This window comes from Triticum dicoccoides, chromosome 3A (assembly GCF_002162155.2).
Source record: "Triticum dicoccoides isolate Atlit2015 ecotype Zavitan chromosome 3A, WEW_v2.0, whole genome shotgun sequence".
Classification (NCBI taxonomy): domain Eukaryota; kingdom Viridiplantae; phylum Streptophyta; class Magnoliopsida; order Poales; family Poaceae; genus Triticum; species Triticum dicoccoides.
This window is the reverse complement of record NC_041384.1, coordinates 440,724,729-440,734,379: the sequence shown is the minus strand read 5'-3', so window position 1 is coordinate 440,734,379 and position 9,651 is coordinate 440,724,729.

Here is a 9,651-nt window from a genome sequence, read left to right as displayed (position 1 = left end):
AGCTCCGGTTTGCAAGAAGCTTACACCAAAGCTTGTCCCAATTCGGCCAAAAAAATTACCGTAGCATGTTGGTGCCATGTCATGACACCATGCCAAGTTTCTTGATTTTCAGGCGTGTTTTGGATTTATTGGAATTAAAAAACCAAGTTTATCAATGTTTCCGGCCAAGCCACGATGCCCAGATGTTCGAATTTCACTCCCATCTCTTGCATTGGATCTAGAAATTCACCCAAGGACACACATGTGATTTTCCAAACAACTTTGGTGCACTGGAGCTTGTGCTTCTAGTTCAAATATGAATTATACAAATTGAGTGCGCAGAAACTCAATTAATGTATAAAAAAGGACAAACGGACCCAGAATAACTCCAAAATTTAGCACGGTACTTCTATTGGGTCTAATCTGCTAGTGTAAAAAAATTAAGGTGGGACAAGGCACTGTACGTATGTCATTTCTCACACGGAGGTGACACGTTCCCTCTCGAAACCATGAGCCTTCTTGAGGGAAGCTCCTGTTTGCAAGAAGCTTTCACCAAAGCTTGTCCCAATTCGGCCAAAGAAATTACCGTAGCATGTTGGTGCCATGTCATGACACCATGCCAAGTTTCTTGATTTTCAGGCGTGTTTTGGATTTATTGGAATTAAAAAACCAAGTTTATCAATGTTTCCGGCCAAGCCACGATGCCCAGATGTTCGAATTTCACTCCCATCTCTTGCATGGGATCTAGAAATTCACCCAAGGACACACATGTGATTTTCCAAACAACTTTGGTGCACTGGAGCTTGTGCTTCTAGTTCAAATATGAATTATACAAATTAAGTGCGCAGAAACTCAATTAATGTATAAAAAAGGACAAACAGACCCAGAATAATTCCAAAATTTAGCATGGTACTTCTATTGGGTCTAATCTGCTAGTGTAAAAAAATTAAGGTGGGACAAGGCACTGTACGTATGTCATTTCTCACACGGAGGTGACACGTTCCCTCTCGAAACCACGAGCCTTCTTGAGGGAAGCTCCGGTTTGCAAGAAGCTTTCACTAAAGCTTGTCCCAATTCGGCCAAAAAAATTACCGTAGCATGTTGGTGCCATGTCATGACACCATGCCAAGTTTCATGAATTTCAGACGTGTTTTGGATTTACAAGAATTAAAAAACCAAGTTTCTCAATCTTTCCGGCCGAGCCATGGCGCCCAGATGTTTGAATTTCACTCCCATCTCTTGCATGGGACCTAGAAATTCACCCAAGGACACATATGTGATTTTTCAAACAAATTTGGTCCACTGGAGCATGTGCTTGTAGTTCAAATTTGAATTATGCACATTAAATGCCAAGAAACTCAATTAATGTATAAAAAAGGCCAAACGAACACGAAATAATTCCAAAATTTAGCATGATACTCCTATTTGGTCTAATCTGCCAGTGTACAAGAATTAAGGCGGGAGAAGGCAGTGTACGTATGTCGTTTCGCACACAGAGATGACACGTTCCCTCTCGGAACCAAGAGCCTTCTTGTGGCAAGCTCCGGTTTGCAAGAAGCTTACACCAAAGCTTGTCCCAATTCGGCCAAAAAATTTACCGCAACTTGTTGGTGCCATGTCATGACACCATGCCAAGTTTCATGATTTTCAGCCGTGTTTTGGATTTACAGGAATTAAAAAACCAAGTTTCTTAATCATTCCGGCCGAGCCACGACACCCAGATGTTTGAATTTTTTTCTCATTTCTTGCATGGGACCTATAAATTCACCCAAAGACACACATGTGATTTTTCAGCAAACTTTGGTGCATTGGAGCAGGTGTTTGTAGTTCAAATTTGAATTATGCACATTAAATGCCCAGAAACTCAATTAATGCATGAAAATGCCAAACGAACCCGGAATAATTTCCAAATTAAAACACGACACTCATGTACTAGTTTCATGTTCACTGCACGTAAATGTTCTAGCAATTCAAACACCATCCTTTCCCTCCGTAACACCATTTTGTCTTTCAAAACATAATGAAAAATTAGGTATACCACAAACAATTTACTAGAAAGAATCGTGTGGGATGCGATATAAAATATCTTGGCGCATCGTCTTGTCTGGCTTACGCAGGAAGCTTCTTCATCTACAGTCCACCGCCCCCGCTTGAACCACACTTGCACACCGGTTTTTTGCGGCACCGAGCGAAAAGTTTTGTCCACCGTGGAAATATCTATCTCCCCACCGCCTCCCTCCTACCAAAAGCCACATTTCCATTGTTCCTCCTTGCTTTCCAAGTTCAAACCTTCACTACTGCTTACTGGCAGCTCAGCCTCCTTGCCAGATACCCTTCTTCTTGCAGCGCCGCCTCCTCGCCGGCTACCCTTCTTCTTGTAGCGCCGCCTCCTTGTCGGCTACCCTTCTTCTTGCAGCGCCGCCTCCTTGTCGGCTACCCTTCTTCTTACAGCGCCGCCTCCTCGCCGCTGACCCTTCTTCTTGCCACGTGGCCTCGTCGATATGGTCAGGTAATCCACACCCCTCCCACACCATCCTCCTCCTTTTCCATCCCACATGCCCCGACCGACGGAGCGGCACCTTCCTCCAAAATCACTGCCCCCTCCTCCAATTAAGCGCCGCCCACAGCCATTTTACACGCTATATAACGTGGAGCTGAGTAGCATGCGGCCGCACACGCGAACGAGGTCTCTATGGCTGCCATACGCGTCGACCGCCAGATCTTGGATGAGCACCTCATCTTCGAGGCCACCCTCGACACCGCCACGCGGTTGTCTGTACTTTAAAATACAGTTAGTGATGTTTTCTCGAGGCCACCGCCAGTGCCTTCTAGTGATTATCCTCTGTAATGTTAATATGCAATCTGATGTTTAGTTAACAGTTTGGTCCTCTGAAATGTAATGCTCAGTTAACACTTTGGTCCAACAATTGCTACATTTGGTAGTACTGTTCTCAAGCATTCTTTGTTTTGTTAACTCTCTTATCTTCTAGTACATGTTTTTGTTCTGCAATGTCGTGCTCAGTTAACTATTTTGGTTCATTTGGTCTGCTATCCATTTAACTGTTTGGTTCAGTTCTGCAATTTGATTTTCATTTGTTGTGGGTACAATTTTGTATTGTTGTGCATGTGACACCAATAGAATTTGGCTGTACTCAATACACATTCTACTGATAGTATGTCAACTCTTAGTTAACCTGATCAAGATCTTCCTTATGTCTGTTGCAGGGAAACAGAGACACTGCAGTTTACCATTGAGGTTTGTTCAAGCAGGGTCCTTTGGCGAATAGCACATTGTTGTGCAGTTGCAGGAATCATTCTAATATTTATGTTTCTTACAATTTGGTCTTGCACATGTAGGTCCTGCTGTCAGAGGCTTAGACCAACTGTTTGACCCATTTTGCATATGGGGAAATGAGATGTCCATGAATATCAGTCAAGTCAAGAAACTCAGAAAGGTTGTTAGGATGAAGAAACTTGCGACGAATAACAGCAAGGTCTTTGTTTGCACAATGAACAAGAAATCAGTCAACTATAGGATGGTACCAACTCTTTTACCTTGTTTTTACCCCTTGCGCCATTTCAAAATTTACAACAGCGATTTATGCATAGCTTTGTTTTCAGTACTTTTCAAAAGTAGTTCACCAATGATTACCTCTCAAACCACCTGCATGGTCAAGAGGCGAGGAAGGTATTCATTCAACACCCATGGTGCAATATTGAAGTCTTGCTGAAGAGGATGAAGGTTGGGCGGCAATTATCCAGAGCCACTAGCCTAAAGTTGCAAGGACATTCAACATCACCGAAGGCTCAATATTAGCCTTTCGCTTCTGCAGTTTCCCAGATGAGATTCATCTGTCTATTTACTGTGTATGATGCTACTTTCCAAAGGTTTTTGATGCTGCATGTGAAACTTGGTGCTGTTGTGTAATGGCATAACTGAGTGCTGAAGCTATCGGATGTAATTCGATTATGAAATCCTGGTTGCTTTTATACAAATATGAAATATCTGGCGTGCTTTATAAGAAATATCAGTTTGATTAGCATATGGATTATCAATAATAGGCTAATTACCTTGCTTATTAGGGTTTTCTATTGCAGACGGTTACTCAGACAACACTGTGGGCGATGAACTCAAACAACCCGCACGGTTTCTAAAAAGTAGGCGTGTTCGATCAACTAGCAATCACACATGGCTTCCGGTAGCGAACTGTTTGCGTTAGGCCACCTTGCACAAACGTTTCCACACAAATAAATGTGTGTCCTATACATACGAATGGAAATGTTTTTCCTGGATTAACTATGTGGGATGTACATAAGAACAGAAATGAATTCCTTGGATTGACTGTGTGATATACATACCTTCGGAAATGTTTTTCTAGGATTCACCGTGTGGGATGTACATACCTACGGAAATGATTTTCTTGGATTACCGTGTGGGATGTACATACCTACGGAAATGATTGGGTTTCGATGCCTTGCCCGATCACACACGACCCTAGCCTGGGTCCCAGGAGGGCCTATCCCCGATGATTTCTGGGACATGTGGGAAGGACAACCTATCGCACACACTCACTTGGCGATGGTTCCAAATGCAGTCGTGGAAAGGGGTTAAAAACCGTTTGTTTAGAACCGACGCGTACGAGTGATGTATTTGACATGAAGAAAGTAATAGCAAAAAAACTGAACGCTCATTATGCTAAGCTAACGGACGGGTCTTGTCCATCACATCATTCTCCTAATGATGTGACCCATTATCAAATGACAACTCATGTGCATGGTTAGTAAACCTTAACCATCTTTGATCAGGGAGCTAGTCTAGTAGAGGATCACTAGGGACACGATGTTTTTTTATGTATTCATGCATGCATTAAGGTTTCCGATCAATACAATTCTAGCATGAATAATAAACCTTTATCATGAATTAGGAAATATAATAATAACCATTTATTATTGCGTCTAGGGCATATTTCCATCAGTGTCCCACTTGCACTAGAGTCAATAATCAAGTTAACATCACCATGTAATTCAACACCCATAGTTCACACCGCCATGTGACCAACATCAAAAGAGTTTACTAGAGTCAATAATCTAGTTCACATCACCATGTGATTAACACCCAAAAAGTACTAAGGTCTGATCATGTTTTGCTTGTGATAGAGGTTTAGTCAACGGGTCTGTCACATTCAGATCAGTATGTATTTTGCAAATTTCTATGTCTACAATGCTCTGCATGGAGGTACTCTAGCTAATTGATCCCACTTTCAATATGTATCCAGATCGAGACTCAGAGTCATCCAGATTGGTGTCAAAGCTTGCATGGACGTAACTCTTTATCACCTCCATAACCGAGAAACATTTACTTAGTCCTCTTTAGGTACCTAAGGATAATTTTACCGATGTCCAGTGATCTACTTCTAGATCACTATTGTACCCCCTTGCCAAACTCATGGCATGGCACACAAACAGGTCTGGTACAAAGTATGACATACTTTATAGAACGTATGACTGAGGCATAGGGAATGACTTTCATTCTCTCTCTATATTCTGTCGTGGTTAGGTTTTGAGTCTTTCTCAACTTCACACCTTGTAACACAGGCAAGAACCCTTTCTTTGACTGGTCCATTTTGAACTTCCTCAAAACATTATCAAGGTATGTGCTTTGTGAAAGTCCTATATATCAAGCGTCTTGATCTATCTCTATAGATCTTGATGCCCAATATATAAGCTGCTTCACCGAGGTCTTTCATTGAAAAATTCTAATTCAAGTATCCTTTTATGCTATCTAGAAATTCTATATCATTTCCAATCAACAATATGTCATCCACATATAATATCAGAAATGCTACAGAGCTCCCACTCACTTTCTTGTAAATACAGGCTTTACCATAAGTCTGTATAAAACCATATGCTTTGATCACCTCATCAAAGCATATACTCCAACTCCGAGATGCTTGCACCAGTCCATAGATGGATCGCTGGAGCTTGCATTCTTTGTTAGAACCTTTAGGATCGACAAAATCTTCTGATTGCATCATATACAACTCTTCTTTAAGACATCCATTAAAGAATGCAGTTTTGACATCCATTTTCCAGATTTCATAATCATAAAATGTGGCAATTGCTAACATGATTCGGACAGACTTAAGCATCGCTACGGGTGAGAAAGTCTCATCATAGTCAACCCCTTGAACTTGTCGAAAACCTTTCGCGGCAAGTCGAGCTTTTTAGATGGTGACATTACCATCATCGCCTGTCTTATTTTTGATGATCCATTTATTCTCAATGGCTTGCCGATCATCATGTAAGTCCACCAAAGTCCACACTTTGTTCTCATACATGGATCCTATCTCAGATTTCATGGCCTCAAGCCATCTGCCGGAATCTGGGCTCATCGTAGCTTCTTCATAGTTCGCAGGTTTGCCTTGGTCTAATAACATGACTTCCAGAATAGGACTACCATACCACTCTAGTGCGGATTGTGCTCTGGTTGACCTATGTGGTTCAGTAGCAACTTGATTTGAAGTTTCATGATCATTATCATTTGCTTCCTGTCTAGTTGGTGTAGGCATCACGGGAACAGATTTCTCTGATGTGCTACTTTCCAAATCAAGAGAAGGTACATTTAACTCATGAAGTTCTACTTCCCTCCCACTCACTTCTTTTGATAGAAACTCCTTCTCTAGAAATGTTCCATTCTTGGCAACAAAGATCTTGCCTTCGAATCTATGGTAGAAGGTGTACCCAATTGTTTCCTTAGGGTATCCTATGAAGACACACTTCTCCTATTTGTGTTCGAGCTTATCCGGCTGAAGCCTTTTGACATAATTGTCGCAACCCCAAACTTTAAGAAACGATAGCTTGGATTTCTTGCCAAACCACAGTTCATACGGTGTCGTCTCAACGGATTTAGACGATGCCCTATTTAACGTGAATGCAGCTGTCTCTAATGCATAACCCCAAAACGATAGTGGTAAATCCGTAAGAGAAATCATAGATCGCACCATATCTAATAAAGTACATTTACGACATTCAGACACACCATTACGATGTGGTGTTCCAGGTGGCATGAGTTGTGAAACAATTCCACATTGTTTTAAATGAAGGCCAAACTCGAACTCAAATATTCGGCTACGCGATCAGATCGTAGGAATTTTATTTTCTTGTTACGATGATTCTCCACTTCACTCTGAAATTCTTTGAAACTTTTCAAATGTTTCAGAGTTGTGTTTCATCAAGTAGATATACCCATACCTACTCAAATCATCTGTGAAGGTCAAAAAATAATGATACCCGCTGCGTGCCTCAACACTCATCGGACCGCATACATCAGTATGTATTATTTCCAATAAGTCATTAGCTCGCTCCATTGTTTCGGGGAATGGAGTTTTTGTCATCTTGCCCATGAGGCATGATTCACAAGTATCAAATGATTCATAATCAAGTGATTCCAAAAGTCCATATGCGTGGAGTTTCTTCATGCTCTTTACACCAATATGACCTAAACGGCAGTGCCACAAGTATGTTGCACTATCATTATCAACTTTGCATCTTTTGGCATCATTATGAATATGTGTATCACTACGATCAATATTTAATAAACCATTCACCTTGGGTGTATGACCACATAAGGTTTTATTCATGTAAACAGAACAACAATTATTTCCTGACTTAAATGAATAACCTTATTGCAATAAACATGATCTAATCATATTCATGCTTAATGCAAACACCAAATAACATTTATTTTAGGTTCAACACTAATCCCGAAGGTAGAGGGAGTGTGCGATCGTATCAACCTTGGAATCACTTACAACATACATCGTCACTTCGCTCTTAACTAGTCTTTGTTCATTCCGCAACTCCTGTTTCGATTTACTAATCTTAGCAACTGAACCGGCATCAAATACCCAGGGGTTGCTACGAACACTAGTAAATTACACATCAATAACATGTATATCATATATATACATTTGTTCACTTTGTCATCCTTCTTATCCGCCAAGTATTTGGGGCAGTTCCGCTTCCAGTGACCATTTCCTTTGTAGTAGAAGCACTCAGTTTCAGGTTTGGGTCTAGCTTTGGGCTTCTTCATGGGAGTGGCAACTTGCTTGCCATACTTCTTGAAGTTCCCTTTCTTTCCCTTGCCCTTTTACTTGAAACTATTGATCTTGTCAACCATCAACACTTGACGTCCTCTCTTGATTTCTACCTTCGCCGATTTCAGCATCGCGAAGAGCTCGGGAATCATTTTTGTCATCCCTTGCATATTATAGTTCATCACGAAGTTCTAGTAGTGTAGGTGCAACAATTCCTGGGTCTGTTGCCCGGACTGTGCACAGGCACGAGATCAAGATTGAAGCACCAACCCAAGTCAGAGATTGAAGGACCAAGAGATTTAAAGAACCAACACGTAGTCTAGAGAGATCAAGATCGAGCCAGAAGAGCTAGATATTCGCAAGAGAATGGCCTCCCTTGCCGGGCAGGCGAGCCCGGCAAGGGGCAAGGCCACCACAAGGAGTGGGCAACCGAGGCACCCTATCAAGGTCTGCCGGGGCTCGCAGGGGCAGAACCACCCCACGAACCACTCAGGCATGACCCACGCCATCTATCAGTGCGGTGTCAAGCCGCAAGATGATTAAGTGGCAGCCGTTCACCACATGACATCCATTTCCTACAAAAGAAGCCTATAGATGACACCCGTCCTGCGACGTGTCAAGGAAACAGGCGCGGAGCTGACAACATAGCCCGAGAAGCCTTGCCGGGCGACCAGTGATGTGACACCAAGCAACACATTTAATGCACCCTGTCAGCCCGCAGAGTTAGGTATGAAAGCACTGTTCGGTATCATATCAGTGGATAATGACTACTTTGCCATTATGGTGACCCCTTAATCTATAGAAGGAGGCCCATGGCACTCATAGGAGGGGTTAGAAGGTTGGAAAGTTGATGAACCCAAGCCACCATATGCGCGTAGTCGCTATGGCCCCAAGGCGAACCCTGCCGAGCAAATGTACTACGCATCGCCACATTCATTCCACCACCAATCCACCAAAGCAGGAGTAGGGTCTTACACCTCGCGGCGGCCCAAACCTGGGTAAATTGCTTGTGTGCTCTCCGTCGCACTGTACGTACATTGGTTTGCTCTTTGTGCAACGCGACATCCCCATGCCGAACCAGCAAGGGGCCGCCCAGTCCCATAGGTGGCCGCGGACATCCCGCAACATCTTTGGTGCACCAGGTAGGGGGCTCGCTTGTGTGATCCTGAAAGTGTGCGCAGCGTGTCATCTTCATCACCATCTTCATACTTGACGGTGCCATCGACCATGGAGCCCAAGAAGAAATCTGGTGCTTCGGCCCATCCATCCACCTCGAAGGCTCCACCACCCGCGGCCTCTAATGCCGCAGGGTATGCGGGGCGCACGAGGACATGGACACTGTTGGGGACGTGGTTGGAGTAGGAGGCGCCATTACCACCTCCCCCGCGGCCGACATGAGGGCCGGAGCTACCGGAGGAGAACAACATGAGCAACGTCTCGACGGTCAGGCTCTACAAGGTGTGGGTGAGGGGTCACTCCGTCTGTGCCCCCTCCTCTCACCGACGAGCACAACCGCGGCAACGACGCTCGGTCCGGGGTGAGCCATCGCCCTTCGATCGCCCCCACCACGGGAGCG